This window comes from Lacerta agilis, chromosome 18, assembly GCF_009819535.1.
Source record: "Lacerta agilis isolate rLacAgi1 chromosome 18, rLacAgi1.pri, whole genome shotgun sequence".
Classification (NCBI taxonomy): Eukaryota; Metazoa; Chordata; class Lepidosauria; order Squamata; family Lacertidae; genus Lacerta; species Lacerta agilis.
In genome coordinates this window covers 6,480,197-6,498,981 of record NC_046329.1, presented here as the reverse complement: position 1 = coordinate 6,498,981, position 18,785 = coordinate 6,480,197, and positions in this window count along the sequence as shown.

Below are 18,785 nucleotides of genomic sequence, written 5' to 3'. Positions count from 1 at the left end.
GGGCTGTGACGAAATGTAAGATTGGATGAATAAACTCAAGCAGACAATGATCTGGATTAGAAATAGCCACAAACTTTATTGATTACAAACATACTGTATATTCTGGCGTATAAGACTACTTTTTAATCCAGGAAAATCTTCTCAAAAGTCGGGGGTCGTCTTATACGCCGGGTGGAGAATCTGTGGTTGAGTATATCTCAAACTCTATATTTTAACTGGAAAAGTTGGGGGGTCGTCTTATACGCCCAGTCGTCTTATACGCCGGAAAATACGGTAGGTGGAGTTTTGGCTCAGGAATTGGAAGTATATATCTGTCCCAGCCCTCCCTGACGAAAAAACCAATTATTTAATTTAAACAAGGGTAAAGGGTTTCTACTCAAAACCCCCTCTAATAATAATAATTTTAAAATCCTATCGCTGCTAGAAAGAATATTATTATTATTATTCTTAATACCCTGGCCATCTGACTGGGGCAACCCAGCCACTCTGGGTGGCTTCCAACAGATATAAAAACACAATAAAACATTAAACTTTTTTTTTTTTTTAAATCTCTCTACAGGGCTGCCTTCAGATCATAGTTGAGATTGTTAATTTGGGGTTCTCATCAGCCGTACGCCATAATCATCGCAATTATAACAAATAAAGGCTTGACATATCTCGCTTTGCATGTCATGAGTCGATCTCACATATTAGTTTCACCTTTTAAGTTGAATTACTGAAAGAAACGAACCTTTCCACGATATTCTAATTTTTCGAGTTTCACCTGTATTTGAGGAAGAAAAATGAACAAATTCCTATGCCTTACAAATAACCCAGAGATGCATTTTAAATAAAAGGACACATTCTACTCATGTCTAAGCATGCTGATTCCCAGACCGTCCAAGAGCCAGATTGAGAAGGCGATTTGGCCGGATCCAGCCCACGGGCCTTAGGTTGCCGACCCCTCTTCTAGGACTAGGTCGACCCCCGCCCCCAAAAAAGCTCTACAACTCTGGCTCCCCCCCAAAAATAAAAGCTCAACAATGTTGAAAAGCCAGTCTCTCTCTAAGAAGTTAAAGAATGAGGCTAACAGCGCATTTTCTGTAGCAACAAAGATTTCCTCCCTGCAGTCAGCTTTGCACTTTTGTGTCAGGACTCCTCTCCTGCTTCCTCCTTCCTCCCCCCACCCCCCAGAAGAGCTTGAGAAACGCTTCAAATTACTATCACTTTGATATTCCGAAACTGGGAGGTTTTACATTTCGTTTCTGCGCCTTTGCATAACTTACCCTGTGACTTGATTTTTTTTTTCATTTCGCTTGTGGACTGCCTGCGTTACTGAAACTTCCGGTAAGCTGCTCTGCTAAGTGCACTGATTTTGTCTTTAACAATAACGTCGTTGCAAATGAAATCAAAAGCAACAGGCGAGCCGAGGATGAAATGAATCTTGAATGCAAAAAGGAAGCGGGCATCGAAAGTTTGTCGGCGCCGCCGAGGAGATGCAGCCGCTGGGAAACGGTTTTCTGAGTAAAGGCAGCGATCCTGGATGCAACTGTTTATTATGTAATTTTCAAATTAATGTTTCCAAACACTTTCGCAATCGCCTTCAAAGCAAATGCATTGTTTCGTAAGTTGATTTCCCCGTCCTCGCCACAGTGTTTTTTATGCAAGCCTTTTCTACTGCATTATATCCTGGGGTGCAACTTTTGTTTTATTTTTTTCCGTCAGGGTGCTGCCCTCACCTCAGCCCAAAGAGTATAGCATCTAGATCAAGGGAAGTAATAGTACCACTATATTCTGCTCTGGTCAGACCTCACCTGGAATACTGTGTCCAGTTCTGGGCACCACAGTTCAAGAAGGATACGGACAAGGTGGAACGTGTCCAGAGGAGGGCAACCAAAATGGTCAAAGGCCAGGAAACGATGCCTTATGAGGAACGGCTTAGGGAGCTGGGTATGTTTAGCCCGGAGAAGAGAAGGTTAAGGGGTGATATGATAGCCATGTTCAAATATATAAAAGGATGTCATGTAGACGAGGGAGAAAGGTTGTTTTCTGCTGCTCCAGAGAAGCGGACACGGGGCAATGGATTCAAACTACTAGAAAAAAGATTCCACCTAAACATTAGGAAGAACTTCCTGACAGTGAGAGCTGTTGGACAGTGGGATGGAGTCTCCTTCTTTGGAGGTCTTGAAGCGGAGGCTTGACAGCCATCTGTCAGGAATGCTTTGATGGTGTTTCCTGCTTGGCAAGGGGTTGGACTGGATGGCCCTTGGGGTCTCTTCCAACTCTATGATTCTATGACTTTCTGCCTATCGCGAGCCATGGGCGTACCCAGGGGGGGCAGTTGCCCCCCCAGAAGCAATTTTTTTTAATGGTTGTCAGCAGCCTAAAAGGAAAAAAAGCTCAAGACTGGTCTTTCTCCCCCTCCCAAAATCTCAATAACAATTGAGCTCTTCCGCTCTTGCCGAGGAACAGTTGGCCACTCTGTGTGTGTGTGAGCCCCCGCCCCACCTGCTCAGCAATTCGTCTTCCTCCAGTGAGGAAGGCAGTGATCCCTCTAGTGGGGAGGGGGAGACGGGACGGGGAAGTAGGAGTCAGGGCTCTGACAGGGAAGGTGAGGCGCCTCTTCCGTCTCCCCTTTTGCGCAGGGGGGGAGGGCGCCGAGGGGGGAGACGGGGGTTCCGCATCCCGCGGCTTTTATGCTGGGCAAAGAACCGGAAAGAGTCATTCCTGGACTGTGCCGAAGGATGAGCTGGATGTATTTCTTGGTGCTGCACTGTACATATCTGCACAAGAAACTACATGTGCTCCGGGAGCTGTTGCTGGCGTCGATATCTCCATGCAGTTTACACCGCCATGCAATTGGGGGACCAGCCCGCCAGTCAAGTCATTCACTAACCGGAACCACAGCCTGCCAGTCTAATGCTAGATGACAACATTAGCAGCTCACATACAGGCAATGGAAACAGGACAGCCCCCACTTGCAGGCTTCGGAACGCACAAATCACGACACACAAGGCAAAAGGGAGAGGGAGGGAAGAGGAAAAAACCAAACCCGGGCACCAGTTCTTTTAATAGTTTTTTTTCTATAATGATCAGCTGGCATAGTTCAGGCAGCGGGGGGAGGGGGGACTCATGGGGCCTTCCGGCAAGGCTGATGGAGGGAGCCCTACTGCTTTCCCTCTCTCCTGTGGAGGCAGCCTTGTGAAATGACATAGCCTCCAACATTTCTTCGATGAAAATAAAGGTAAAGGTAAAGGGACCCCTGACCGTTAGGTCCAGTCGCGGACGACTCTGGGGTTGCGGCGCTCATCTCGCTTCACTAGCCGAGGGAGCCGGCGTACAGCTTCCGGGTCATGTGGCCAGCATGACTAAGCCACTTCTGGCGAACCAGAGCAGCGCACGGAAACGCCGTTTACCTTCCTGCCGGAGCGGTACCTATTTATCTACTTGCACTTTGAGGTGCTTTCGAACTGCTAGGTTGGCAGGAGCAGGGACCGAGCGACGGGAGCTCACCCCGTCATTGCGGGGATTCGAAATGAAAATAGGGACATCCTATTCAATAATAATAATAATAATAATAATAATAATAATAATAATAATAATAATATTACTATTTATACCCCACCCATCTGACTGAGTTGCCCCAGCCACTCTGGGCTGCTCCCAACGAACCTGCTGATAACCGACTGATCTGATGTTGCACACAAAATCTATGATTGGGTGTGTGTGGATATCTGAAAATTAGTATGCAAATGAAAACACCCAACTTTAAAATATGCAAGATATCTGCAGTGGCAATATACAAAAAACCAACTTACAACGGTTTAAAAACCGGTGCTGACATTTCAACGTTATGCAATGGTGCAGTTTGAGAAATTTTCGTTTGTGGTGCATATCAACTTTCAGATATGCGTGCACACACCCAGTTTTGATATTCTGGCTTTGTAGTTGCGGCTGGATTCGGATCTCCTCGTTTCGTGATGCACACGGGGGCGGGGAATGCTGCAAATGAAATAAAGATTTCAAAATATGGATGCATCCATTGGTGTACCTCGGATGGCCACAAGATGGTGATCAAGAAAGCATAGCTCTTGCATTGGAGCGAGGAAGTATGCAAAGGAAACTCAGATATTTGCACATGTGTGCGAGAGAGAAAGAGTGGGAGGAAACGAGGACCGCATCCTAGGTCTCCCTCTGCTGTATTTGCAATGTAGATTATGAAGTGGCCCGCAAGTGGATAGCTGGCCTACGGAGACGCTCCAAGTGCCCCTATTTTCTCCCCCCCCCCTTTTTAAAAAAAATTATATTTATTAAAAGCTTTTACTAAAAACATACAAAAGAAAAACACAGCTACATTAACAACAAACACAACAAAAATAACAGCTCATGCAATTGTCAAAACAAATATTCCTTCCTCACATCATGTTGGGACTTCCTCCTGTCTCCTCCTCCTGCGTCCCTTGTTTTGTAACTTGTTTTGAAAAATTCCTAAAATTCTATTCTATTTTCTAATAACAAAAATCATGAATATTTTATCTCTCTTAATCTATATTATACCATTGCCTAAATAATTCCTCATATATCATATCTCAATCCTAATCATCCTCTATCTTAATCATTTATCTTCTATTCTACAACCTAACTTGTACTCAAATTATATCTAACTTTCAATCATACAATGATTTTTTAAATACAGTTGAAAAATTTTCCATTCTTTTTCCACTGCGTCCTCCCTCTGGTCACAGAGTTTCCCAGTCATTTCTGCGAGCTCCATATAGTCCATCATTTTCATCTGCCATTCTTTTATCGTTGGCAATTCTTCTGTCTTCCAGTTCTGAGTCCACGGCTCCCTTGACCAACTAGGAACGCGGGTGGCGCTGTGGTCTGAACCACTGAGCCGCTTGGGCTTGCCGATCGGAAGGTGGGCGGTTCGAATCCCCGCAATGACGGGGTGAGCTCCCGCTGCTCTGTCCCGGCTCCTGCCAACCTAGCAGTTCGAAAGCACGCCAGTGCAAGTAGATAAATAGGTACCGCTGCGGCAGGAAGGTAAACAGCATTTCCATGCACTCTGGTTTCCATCACGGTGTCCCGTTGCGCCAGAAGCGGTTTAGTCCTGTGGGCCACATGAGCCGGAAAGCTGTCTGTGGACAAATGCTGGCTCCCTTGTCCTGAAATGAGATGAGCGCCACAACCCCATGGTCGCCTTTGACTGGACTTAACCGTCCGGGGTCCTTTACCTTTTACCTTTACCTTACATTATTTTATTTTTTTTAATATACCTTACATTATTTTTGCGGCACCCTTATGGGGCTCAGAACCCTAGTTAGATCCCCTCTTGTCTGCAGGGCTGGCTGCCTCTCACCCTTTTCCAGCACCCATTGTTTGTTGTTGTTCAGTCGTTCAGTCGTGTCCGACTCTTCGTGACCCCATGGACCAGAGCACGCCAGGCACTCCTGTCTTCCACTGCCTCCCGCAGTTTGGCGAAACTCATGTTAGTAGTTCGAGAACACTGTCCAACCATCTCATCCTCTGTCGTCCCCTTCTCCTTGCACCCTCCATCTTTCCCAACATCAGGGTCTTTTCCAGGGAGTCTTCTCTTCTCATGAGGTGGCCAAAGTACTGGAGCCTCAACTTCAGGATCTGTCCTTCTAGTGAGCACTCAGGGCTGATTTCTTTAAGAATGGATAGGTTTGATCTTCTTGCAGTCCATGGGACTCTCAAGAGTCCCTCCAGCATTGTTATAGGAATTCTAACGTCTCATACATATAAATCATATGTTCATAAATTTACAAGGCAAACACATACATATGTGTGCAGGTGTTAACAGTCGTCAACAGGTTTTCCACACCCATCAGCCGATCACCCATTCCCTCCACCCTTCTGAGTAATACCCCTCCCCACTCCCTGACTATATTTAAGGGTCTGGTGACTTCCGTTTCAGTGTATCTGAAGAAGTGTGCATGCACACGAAAGCTCATACCAAGAACAAACTTAGCTGGTCTCTAAGGTGCTACTGGAAGGAATTTTTTTTTATTTTTTTATTTGTTTTAACTATGGCAGACCAACACGGCTACCTACCTGTAACTTACATAAGTATATAAACTATGTGTGTGAAATAGTACAGGAGAACAACCCTGAAGGCATTTTGACTCTCCCAAATTGTCCTCAAATGTTTCTCTGCAAGGAATAAGGAAATGAGAATATTTACCTATCTTAAGGGTGTAGTTGTGCATTGATAGGGTGAGCCCGTGACCTCGATTCAGGAACTAGAGTATTAATCGTCACAAATGAATGGCCAGGCTGCCCAGGTAGTGCAGCCAGTGACCATTGTCAGGTGATATAAACGGAACTGAAGGGGGTCTCTTTGTCTTTCTCACAGTCTTGAAACTGATCTTAATAAAATGTATACCCAAAAACTAGAATCATAGAGATGGAAGAGACCCCAAGGGCCATCCAGTCCAACCCCCTGCCAAGCAGGAAACACCATCAAACCATTCCTGACAGATGGTTGTCAAGCCTCCGCTTAAAGACCTCCAAAGAAGGAGACTCCACCACACTCCTTGGCAGCAAATCCCACTGTCCAACAGCTCTTACTGTCAGGAAGTTCTTCCTAATGTTTAGGTGGAATCTTCTTTCTTGTAGTTTGAATCCATTGCTCAATGTCCGCTTCTCTGGAGCAGCAAAAAACAACCTTTCTCCCTCCTCTATATGACATCCTTTTATATATTTGAACATGGCTATCATATCACCCCTTAACCTTCTCTTCTCCAGGCTGAACCATGCGCGAATTCCAAGTTGACACAATCCTGTAATATATATACAAATTCTGTGAATGTCTAAGACAGGGGTCAGCAAACTTTTTCAGCAGGGGGCCGGTCCACTGTCCCTCACACCTTGTGGGGGGCGGGCGGACTATATTTAAGGGGGGGAAATATGAACGAATTCCTATGCCCCACAAACAACCCAGAGATGCATTTTAAATAAAAGGAAACATTCTACTCATGTAAAAACACGCTGATTCCCGGACCGTCCGCAGGCCGGATTGAGAAGGCGATTGGGCCGCATCCGGCCCCGGGGCCTTAGGTTGCCTACCCCTGGTCTAAGAGATACCCTATATAAATATTTAGTGAAGTGAATGTAACCAAATAAAGAAATGTGTATGTGTAAATGTAAAACTCTTGCAGTTCTGGCATACTCTGTGTAGACAGTCCCCTGCCCCCCTTTGCCATCTACAGAGCCTACACAGTAACCGTACAACCATTCAAGGGAAATAAAGTTTATTAATAAAGCCATTCAAATATTGTGACACCCTGCCAAAACGAAGGCTGATGCCTCTAGCTAATGGCCCAACAGCCTACACAAAAAGGAGTAACATGGAAACGCCTGGACACATGCCGTATTGTCTCACACAAGCCTTGCCTCTGGCACGTCCACTCCTGCCAAACCAATATAGGACACAGCCATTAACAGAACTTTTGTTGTTGTTGTTTAGTCATTTAGTCATGTCTGATTCTTCGTGACACCATGGACCAGAGCACGCCAGGCACTCCTGTCTTCTGCTGCCTCCCGCAGTTTGGTCAGACTCATGTTGGTAGCTTTGAGAACACTGTCCAACCATCTCGTCCTCTGTTGTCCCCTTCTCCTTGTGCCCTCCATCTTTCCCAACATCAGAGTCCTTTCCAGGGAGGCTTATCTTCTCATGAGGTGGCCAAAGTCTTGGAGCCTCAGCTTCAGGATCTGTCCTTCCAGCGGGCACTCAGGGCTGATTTCCTTCAGAATGGATAGGTTTGATCTTCTTGCAGTCCATGGGACTCTCAAGAGTCTCCTCCAGCACCATAATTCAAAAACATCCATTCTTCGGTGATCAGCCTTCTTTATGGTCCAGCTCTCACTTCCGTACATCACTACTGGGAAAACCATAGCATTAACTATACGGACCTTTGTCGGCAAGGTGATGTTTCTGCTTTTTAAGATGCTGTCTAGGTTTGTCATCGCTTTCCTCCCAAGAAGCAGGCGCCTTTTAATTTCGTGACTGCTGTCACCATCTGCAGTGATCATGGAGCCCAAGAAAGTAAAATCTCTTACTGCCTCCATTTATTCCCCTTCTATTTGCCAGGAGGTGATGGGACCAGTGGCCATGTAACAGAATTTAACTCTGCCCCAACTCTGGTATTAAAATACTTCACACACAAATAACAAACATATATTCTGGCGTATAAGACTACTTTTTAATCCAGGAAAATCTTCTCAAAAATCGGAGGTGGAGAATCTGCGGTCGAGTATATCTCAAACTCTATATTTTAACTGGAAAAGTTGGGGGTCGTCTTATACGCCCAGTCGTCTTATACGCTGGAAAATATGGTAATAGTTACAACAACCCACTTGACTCCATTTAACACCCATACTTACCTGTTATCACATCCGATGTAACTTCCCTTCTGGTGCCTCACAAAGCACAGGGGTGGGAATTAGGGGAAGAATGGACTTTTCCAGAAAATGTATAAAAGTATGGTTTTACCCCAACTCCCATCTAGCTGAGTTTACTTCTGGTTCAGAGTCAATCAATAACTCTTGCAATGAGATACCTGAACCCAGGATCGTAGTTTTAGAAAAATCTGCAAAGTATAGCAAAAGGATAGCTTGAGTCCACAGTGTGACGCAGCAGCAAAAAAATCTAACGCTATTCCAGGCTGCATCAACAGGGTCCAGATCAAGGGAAGCCATGGTCTAGCTCTGTTCTGCCTTGGTCAGGCAACACCTGGAGTCCTGTGTCCCAATTCTGGGCACCACAATTTAAGAAGGATGTTGACAAGCTGGAAGGTGTGCAGAGGAGGGTGACTGAGATGACCCAAGGGGTCTGGAAACCAAGCCTGATGAGGAACGGTCGAAGGAGCTGGGTATGTTGAGCCTGGGAAAGAGGAGACTGAGAGGAGATGCAAATATCTCAAGGGTTGAAACACAGAGGATGGAGCGAGCTGCTCTGGAGCGTGGCACTCAAACCAACGGCTTCAAGTTGCAAGAAAGGAGATCCCCAATAAACATCAGGAAGAACTTTCTTGCAATGGGAGCTGTTCAACAGTGGAACGGTCTCGCTCGGGGTTGCAGGGGGTGGACTACACAGGCTGCAGTTGTTGCATACATGAATAACCTTTTCTGATACCTGTCTGGGTTATTCCCAATAAAAAGGACTCTGGTTTTGGGGGTGGGGAAATATTGGGAAATTATTTATAATGAGTTGGGGTGGGGGAGTTCAAAATTAAACTCCCCCACCCCAACTCATTATAAATAATTTCCCAATATACGTTTGCCTTAGAATCATAGAATCCTAGAGTTGGAAGAGACCACAAGGAGGAGAAGAAGAAGAAGAAGAAGAAGAAGAAGAAGAAGAAGAAGAAGAAGAAGAAGAAGAGTTTGGATTTGATATCCCGCTTTATCACTACCCGAAGGAGTCTCAAAGCGGCTCACATTCTCCTTTCCCTTCCTCCCCCCACAACAAACCCTCTGTGAGGTGAGTGGGGCTGAGAGACTTCAGAGAAGTGTGACTAGCCCAAGGTCACCCAGCAGCTGCATGCGGAGGAGCGGAGACACGAACCCGGTTCCCCAGATTACGAGTCTGCCGCTCTTAACCACTACACCAAACTGGCTCACACAAGGGCCATCCAGTCCAACCCCCTGCCAAGCAGGAAACACCATCAAAGCATTCCTTCATACATGTCCAGCTCTTGTCGAATTTCAACAGTTCCCACGCACGCACGTGATCCCTTGGTACCGAAGGGGAAAAAAACGAGGACATTTTGGCAAATTCCAAAAACCCGCCAAGGCAGAAATTTTACCCCTGAAAAGGAGGATATGTCCTGGGAAAAGAAGGTGCATGGCAACCCTAGTCTGACAGATGGCCGTCCAACCTCTGCTTAAAAACCTCCAAGGAAGGAGAGTCCACCGCCTCTCGACGGAGACCGTTCCACTGTCAAACAGCTCTTACTGTCAGAAAGCTCTTCCTGATGTTTAGTCGGGATCTCCTTTCTTGTAACTTGAAGCCATGGGTTCGAGTCCTGCCCTCTGTTGCAGAAAGAAACAAAAACAAAGGGAATTGAAATTGGATTGTCTTACGGATCTTGCTGTATTTTCTGGGGCAACCCAGTTCCAGAGGTTGAGGGGTAAAAATATATGAGATTTTGTGCAGGAGGACTGGAAGAAATTCAAAGACTATTTGAAAGGACGTGAAAAGATAGATATTTGAAATTAAAACCAGAGGCCATATAAGGCTACAGTAATGCCAGAAGTTAGATTAAGATAGGATATAAGAAGTAGATAGAAATATGTTATTTTTATTTTTATTAGGATTAAGATTAGATTAAAATGAGGATTATTGTTTATAAAGATTAGGATTAGATGAGAATGATGATTTTATAATGTTATAAAATTACTGAAGAAGATTAGAAATGAACGCAGAAGAGAGGATGTGAGGAGGTCCCAAAACAATGTTAGGAATATCATAAGGATAGTTAAATAAGGGTTTGTTTGTTAAGATTTTTTTGTATTTTTGTGTTTTGATTTTTATGTTATTTTTTGTAGTTTTGTAGTATTTTGTAGTGTTTTGTTGTATTTTGTATTTTGTGTGTGTTTTATTGTTAAAATTTAATAAATTCTATATATATATATATATATATATATATATATATATATATATATATATATGAGATTTTTGTTAAAAAAACATAAAGTTAAATAAAGGAATATCTTTGGGAATTAACTTTAGGCTAAGGGGTTAAAATGTATGGACAGAAAGAATGTATGAATTTAGAGGTAAGAAATAAGATGTAACATGAAAATTGCTACAAATGTATTTTTTATAAGAATTTATTAAATTTTGATAATACAACAAAAACAAAACACTACAAAAATTACAAAAAGGACAAAAATACAAATACAAAAATTCAAAAAGAAACAAAACAAAAAATCTCAACAAAAACACAAACACTTGTTTAATTATCCTTATAATATTATCTAGCATTGTTAGGGGACCTCCTCACGTCCTCTCTTTCTGCGTTCATTGCAAATTCTCTTTAGTAATTTCATAACATTATATCATCATCATTCTCTTCTAATCTTATTCCTTATAAAAATGAAATACTATTGCCTAATTCTTATCTCCTATCTAAAACTAATTTCATAACTGTAACCTTATATGTCCTCTGATTTCATTCTCAGATAACAATCTTTACATGCTTTTTCAAATAGTCTTTAAATTTCTTCCAACCCTCCTGTACCGCTTCTTCCCTCTGGTCTCGGAGTTTCCCGGTCAGTTCTGCGAGTTCCATATATTCCATCTCATCTTCACCTGCCAATCTTCCACTGTTGGTAACCTTCTTCAGTTTTCCAGTTTTTAAGCTAATAAAATTGCTACAAATGTATGAAAATGGACACAACGAGGAGGGAAACAGGGAAGTCTAGACAACAATGTATTTCAAAGAGGTATGAAGGAATTCCTAAATAATAAATTAATATAAAGAATTAAAGATGATTATAGAAATACATAGAAATTAAGATTGTACAAATAGTGAACAAATGGCTTATAATGGAAGTTGAAAGAGTGACGGAGGGAAGTCAGAGGGGTGTCTGGTGGTGGGTGTGAGGATGGAAAAATGGGAAATGTATGATTAAAAATGATATTGTATGTATTTTGTCAAATCCTGTTGGTGTTATCATTTTATTACCATACTTTTTTAAATGCTCAATAAATTTACTCCAATCTGTTATAACCTTTTGATCTCTCTGGTTTCTTATCCTTCCTGTTAATCTAGCCAATTCCAAATATTCTAATAATTTAGTCCGCCAATCTTCAATTGTTGGTAGGTCCGAAGTTTCCCATTTGACAAAATACTTGCAATGTGAGAATATTAGACAACAGATTCAGACAAGAATAAAATAAGAATGTACATATTAAAGGTAAAAAACGGACAATAATTAAAGCGAGAGAATGATGAGAAGATTGAAAACCAGTGATGGAAGGGAGGGAAGTCACAATACTCGGCAGAGTATAGGGATATATAAAGAAAATGTATGGATGTATAGTCGTTTGTAATAAGTTTTGGAATCATTTTTCTTATCTTTATGTGAATTCGTTGATGTAACAAACAAAAGCAATAAAAAACATTATATTAAAAAAAAAATTTAAAGGAAAAAAATAAAATTTTAGAATTATAGATTAAAATAAAAAAATAAAAATAAAAATGATATTGTATGTTAATGTGAGAATGTATTGGATATATTGTGTATTAATCAATAAAGTTCTTGCATCAAAAACAAACAAACAATGTATTTCAAATTATGAATGTGACCCTGTTTAATATGGTTGTTAAAATTATAAAGCTGATTAAAATATTAATAAAAAAGAAAAGAAACAAGCTTGCTCCATCTTCCATGAGACAGCCCTTTAGCTATTTGAAGATGTCGATCTTATCACTTCTTGGCCTCCTCTCAGCCAAGTTAAACATACCAAACTCCCTTAATGTCCCAGGACTGCAGGTTTAAAGCAGAGCACGTGCTGATTAATTCCACAAGCACCACTACCCAATCCAGTCTAGCTGATAGACTATTTCCTGTCCCCAAAGATGGCAGCGTGTTGAAATCTGCATCCTGGGTGTGGTGTGCACAAAATTCCCATGCACAGAGAATCCAAGTAGGGAGCCGTGGATCTGGGACGGTTTGAGAAGCTTCTGCAAGTGTTAACAGAATGAATGAATGAATGAATGAATGAATGAATGAATGAATGAATGTTTATTTGCATCAGCCATCGGCCATAGCAATAGAACAACGATATGATATACAAAGGACAGAAGTAAAAAGTCAATTATATAAAATACAGATTGCCGGAAATTAAGACTGCCGGAAAAAATATCAACAACCTCACATACGCTGTTGATACAACCTTGATGGCAGAAAGTGAGGAGGAATTAAAGAACCTTTTAATGAGGGTGAAAGAGGAGAGCGCAAAATATGGTCTGAAGCTCAACATCAAAAAAACTAAGATCGTGGCCGCTGGTCCCATCACCTCCTGGCTAATAGAAGGGGAAGAAATGGAGGCAGTGAGAAGATCAAACCTATCCATTCTTAAAGAAATCAGCCCTGAGTGCTCACTAGAAGGACAGATCCTGAAGTTGAGGCTCCAATACTTTGGCCACCTCATGAGAAGAGAAGACTCCCTGGAAAAGACCCTGATGTTGGGAAAGAGGGAGGGCACAAGGAGAAGGGGACGACAGAGGATGAGATGGTTGGACAGTGTTCTCGAAGCTACTAGCATGAGTTTGGCCAAACTGCGAGAGGCAGTGAAGGATAGGTGTGCCTGGCGTGCTCTGGTCCATGGGGTCACGAAGAGTCAGACACGACTGAACAACTGAACAACAACAACATATAAAATACATTTTAGGGTTTCGGATCCATAGACAAATAGTGGACATTATTTTGATTGCCCCAGCTAAAAACCTTGCCACCTTAGCTGTCACCCGCTCATCTTGATCTGCCAAGAGAAAGGATACTGTGGCCGTGGCTGGGCGACCCGGAATGGACAATAAAAGAGGGGTGATAATCTCATTCCTCAAGTCTTTATAAAGCGTGCAAGCCAGAAGGGCATGCACCACCGATTCGGGACTGCCCTCTCCACAGGGACATAGGTGTTTCTCGTGTGGAATCTGTTGGAATCTATTCCGCTCTGGTCAGAGCTCACCTGGAATACTGTGTCCAGTTCTGGGCACCACAGTTCAAGGAGGATACGGACAAGCTGGAACGTGTCCAGAAGAGGGCAACCAAAATGGTCCAAGGCCTGGAAATGATGCCTTAGGAGGAACGGCTTAGGGAGCTGGGTATGTTTAGCCCGGAGAAGAGAAGGTTAAGGGGTGATATGATAGCCATGTTCAAAAATATCAAAGGATGTCATCTAGAGGAGGGAGAAAGGTTGTTTTCTGCTGCTCCAGAGAAGCAGACACGGGGTAATGGATTCAAACTACAAGAAAGAAGATTCCACCTAAACATTAGGAAGAACTTCCTGACAGTGAGAGCTGTTCGGCAGTGGGATTTGCTGCCCAGGAGTGTGGTGGAGTCTTTGGAGGTCTTTAAGCAGAGGCTTGACAGCCATCTGTCAGGAATGCTTTGATGGTGTTTCCTGCTTGGCAGGGGGTTGGACTGGATGGCCCTTGGGGTCTCTTCCAACTCTAGGATTCTATGATTCCATCAAGTACAGCCGAGGGCAAGACATTCAATCTTGCGAGAGTCAAAGTGCGTCTGTTTTAGCAGAGGCATAGGAAGGTCAGGCGGTACCCAGTGCGGAAAATTTCTTGTCACCCCCCCCCCATTGATTTGCCCCCCCCTGCAAAAATGGTTTTCCGTTATCTTAAATTTTTCCTTACAAAGGAATAATAACAAGTAGTAGTAATGATAATAATAATAATAATAATAATAATAATAATAATAATAATAATAAACTTTTATTTATATCCCGCCCTCCCCGGCCGAAGTCGGGCTCAGGGTGGCTAACATCAGATACATAACACTGGTATAAAATCAAACAATAATTAAATGACCTCCTAAAAACATCTCAGAATCAAATTAAAGTCCAATTAGATGGCTTTCCACAGGGTTAGGGTTGGGAACAGTAAGTGCTCCTACTGAACTGAAATTTCAGCCTTCACGACATAGGAAAACAGCCAAGCGAACAGCTATTTTGGTGGAGGAGGGTCAAGATGTTAACCGATATGCATGAAATTTCATATATAGCTATATAATCCCTAGTATAGGAAGATAAGACCTTTGGAGCAGGCATTTTTTTTAAAAAAAAAGTTCTTTTTTATGAACCTCCCAAGTAGGGTAGTAATTGTTCCTTGATAATTTGTCACCCCCTCCATTATGGAACATGGGGCAGATCTCTCCCTACGCCCCCCCCTTGCTATGCCCCTGTGTTTTAGAATTGCTAGGTTACGCAGATAGGGTGCCAGAGAATCGAAAGGGGAAGGTGGAAAATAGTCATACCGCAGGCAAAATCTCCTTATTGTGGCCCAGTTGTTTTGACGCTCGATATCATTTAGGCGCTGACAGATTAACAGATCCCCAGACCTCTTAAGGCAGCGAGGTCCACTGTCTGGGGAGCCCCACCGCAACGCCCCTTTTCCTGCAAGCCCAGCCAGGGGGACACCCCGATTTTCAACGGCCACAAAGAACTACCGTAACTGCTCTGGAGCCAGCTGGAACTGCTCCCCAGCCACACGACGCCTGCCTATTGTGGGAATCTGGGTGCTCGGTTCTTTTGAAATCTCCAGGCTTTCTGACTGCAGGCGGTTTCCCTCCCTCCCTCGCGAAGATCTTGGTTTAATCTGCTCCGCAACTGGGAGGGCGAAGTATGCCTGAAATTAGCCAACCTTGCATTTGCATACCGGTGGGAAAATACTCCCCAGCTCCGCTTGCAAACGGCTTTCTGCTAGTCTGGATACGCATGGGATTGCCTCCGCTTCAGTCAAGGCTTGTTTAATTGGAAATGGGGCAATGGGGGCGTGTGGGGACGCGGATACAGATTCGAGGCAGCCAAGGCGAAAAATCCCACTACAGCCAACCAAAGACAACACAACGAGAGAAGAGTAAGAGAAGCCGTACAAGTAACGCCGGCGCAAAACCCCACACATACAGGCGAAACTCGAAAAATTAGAATATCGTGGGAAAAGTCCATTTATGTAAGCAATTGTTTTCATTGGCTGTTGTTGTTGTTGTTCAGTCGTTCAGTCGTGTCCGACTCTTCGTGACCCCATGGACCAGAGCACGCCAGGCACGCCCATCCTTCACTGCCTCTCGCAGTTTGGCCAAACTCATGTTAGTATCTTCGAGAACACTGTCCCACCATCTCATCCTCTGTCGTCCCCTTCTCCTTGTGCCCTCCATCTTTCCCAGCATCAGGGTCTTCTCCAGGGAGTCTTCTCTTCTCATGAGGTGGCCAAAGTACTGGAGCCTCAACTTCAGGATCTGTCCTTCCAGTGAGCACTCAGGGCCGATTTCCTTGAGAATGGATAGGTTTGATCTTCTTGCAGTCCATGGGACTCTCAAGAGTCTCCTCCAGCACCATAATTCAAAAGAATCAATTCTTTGGCGATCAGCCTTCTTTACTGGAGTTTAATATATGAGATAGACTCATGACATGCAAAGCGAGATACGTCAAGCCTTTGCTTGTTATAATTGTGATGATTATGGCATCCAGCTGATGAGAACCCCAAAGTTGAGATTGTTAATTTGGGGGTTCTCATCAGCTGTACGCCATAATCATCACAATTATAACAAATAAAGGCTTGACGCATCTCGCTTTGCATGTCATGAGTCTATCTCATATATTAATTTCACCTTTTAGGTTGAATTACTGAAAGAAATGAACCTTTCCACGATATTCTAATTTTTTTAGGTTCACCTGTACACTAAGTAGAAGAACAGAAGCATAACCACCCCACCCCACTCACTGTTCCCCCTCTTTCCCTCTCTTTTCTTCCTAAACTAACATTGTAAAGGTAAAGGTACCCCAGCCGGTGCCCAAAATTTTGCTCTGCTTTCCTTCGGACCCCATCTTTGAGGCCGAGAGGGGGGTCTTGTCTTCCGGGCAGCCTAGGACCTCCAGACACACGGCCCAGGCTTGCGCCCCGGGGAGGTCGCTTGGGTGCTGTTCATGCAGCCATTTGGCTTCGCCCCCCCAGAGAACCCTCCATTCTCTCTCAAGACAGTCGGATGCCAACCGTCTCAGTATATGCATTTTGGAACACATTACTTACCCGGAGAGCTGCATTGCAAAAGTCAGGGGATTTCAATTTTTGAAGGTCGAATGTGTTTTGGTTTGCATGAACGTAAAGGTAAAGGGACCCCTGACCGTTAGGTCCAGTCGCAGATGACTTTGGGGTTGCAGCGCTCATCTTGGATGCCAACCGTCTCAGTATATGCATTTTTGAACACATTGCTTCCCCGGAGAGCTGCAGGGAATTTCAATTTTTGAAGGTCGAATGTATTTTGGTTTGCATAAAGGTAAAGGTAAAGGGACCCCGGACCGTTAGGTCCAGTCGCGGACGACTCTGGGGTTGCGGCGCTCATCTCGCTTTACTGGCCGACGGAGCCAGCATACAGCTTCCGGGTCATGTGGCCAGCATGACAAAGCCGCTTCTGGCGAACCAGAGCAGCGCACGGAAACGTCGTTTACCTTCCTGCCGGAGCGGTACCTATTTATCTACTTGCACTTTGACGTGCTTTCGAACTGTTAGGTTGGCAGGAGCAGGGACCGAGCAACGGGAGCTCACCCCGTCATTGCGGGGATTCGAACCGCCAACCTTCTGATTGGCAAGCCGTAGGTTCTGTTGTTTAACCCACAGCGCCACCCGCGTCCCTGATAACCTAATATTGTATGTAACACTAATGTGTCACAACGAAGGGAACGGAGCTGTAGAAAACACAACTTGAGAAAAGAGACAGCGCATGTGTTTTTGTACACTGAGAAATCTTTACTATAATATATAAAATATAAAATATATTTAAAAAGTTTATCGTCTGTCATTGACTGGCTGGTTGCAGAGGGGGGCGGGTGGGAGGCACCCAGCTGGGGAACCCCCAGGATAACCCCCCAGGGGAAGAAGGCTCAGAGCTTTCTTGGTGGCAGGACAATGATGAAGAAGAAGAGGGCAATTGTCTCATATGACTTCCACGATCGGTCCTTGGTTCTGAATGCAACATTCCCCCACATGTGGTGGAAGTGCACTCCCAATACAAGGGTTTTCACCACATGCACATAAAGGACTCGTGCATATTACAGCTGTGATCATCGTGCTCCTAATCATAACACGATCATAATCATATGGTACTCCGAGATCATTTTTATTTCCGCTCTCTAAGTTTGCAGGACACAATGACAACATCAAGTCTGAGGGCCTGGTGGCGCATTGGCAACCTCTCCCTTGACAGCGGAAAGGAACTAGATAAGCTATCCTTACCAGCACGGTACCAGTCGGACTTTAGCCCTGGCAGAGAGAATGGCACATAAAAGCCCGGCTATGCAAGGTAAAGAACGGCCATGAGTATTTCACACCATCTGCCAGAACTTTATTGCATAAGGCCTCCAGCAGCGATTTGCAAACTGCACAACGGCAGTTACGGATATCTGGTAAAGGTCACTGCATGTAACCTGAACTTTGGAGTGTTTTACTTCTTAAGACAAAATAAAATCAAAAAAATTCCTTCCAGTAGCACCTTCGAGACCAACTAAGTTTGTTCTTGGTATGAGCTTTTGTGTGCATGCACACTTCACACACAAAAGCTCATACCAATAACAAACTTAGTGGGTCTCTAAGGTGCTACTGGAAGGAATTTTTTTATTTTATTTTGTTTTGACTATGGCAGACCAACGCGGCTACCTACCTGTAACTTATTTCTTAAGGTTATGGTGTGTCTTGCATATTGCACCTGCGCCCCCCGTTTTTTGTACTCCCCCCCGCGTTTTTATATTGAATTGTTTTTATTTTGAAAATTACACACACACACTTTTTTCTAGAAACCTGATATGTCTTTGCAAAGCAATGCTCCCTAATAATAATAATAATAATAATAATAATAATAATAATAATTTATTCATACCCCGCCCATCTGCTGGTTGGGTTTCCCCCCCTTTTTATGCTATTTCCGTTACTATTTGCCCGTCTATGCACACTTTATGTATGGGGAGGGGCCAGCCTGTGGCGGAGGAACCCTCTCTGTCACCCGGGGCGGGTGAACTGCCCGGTGACGCATGCGTGATGTCCGTA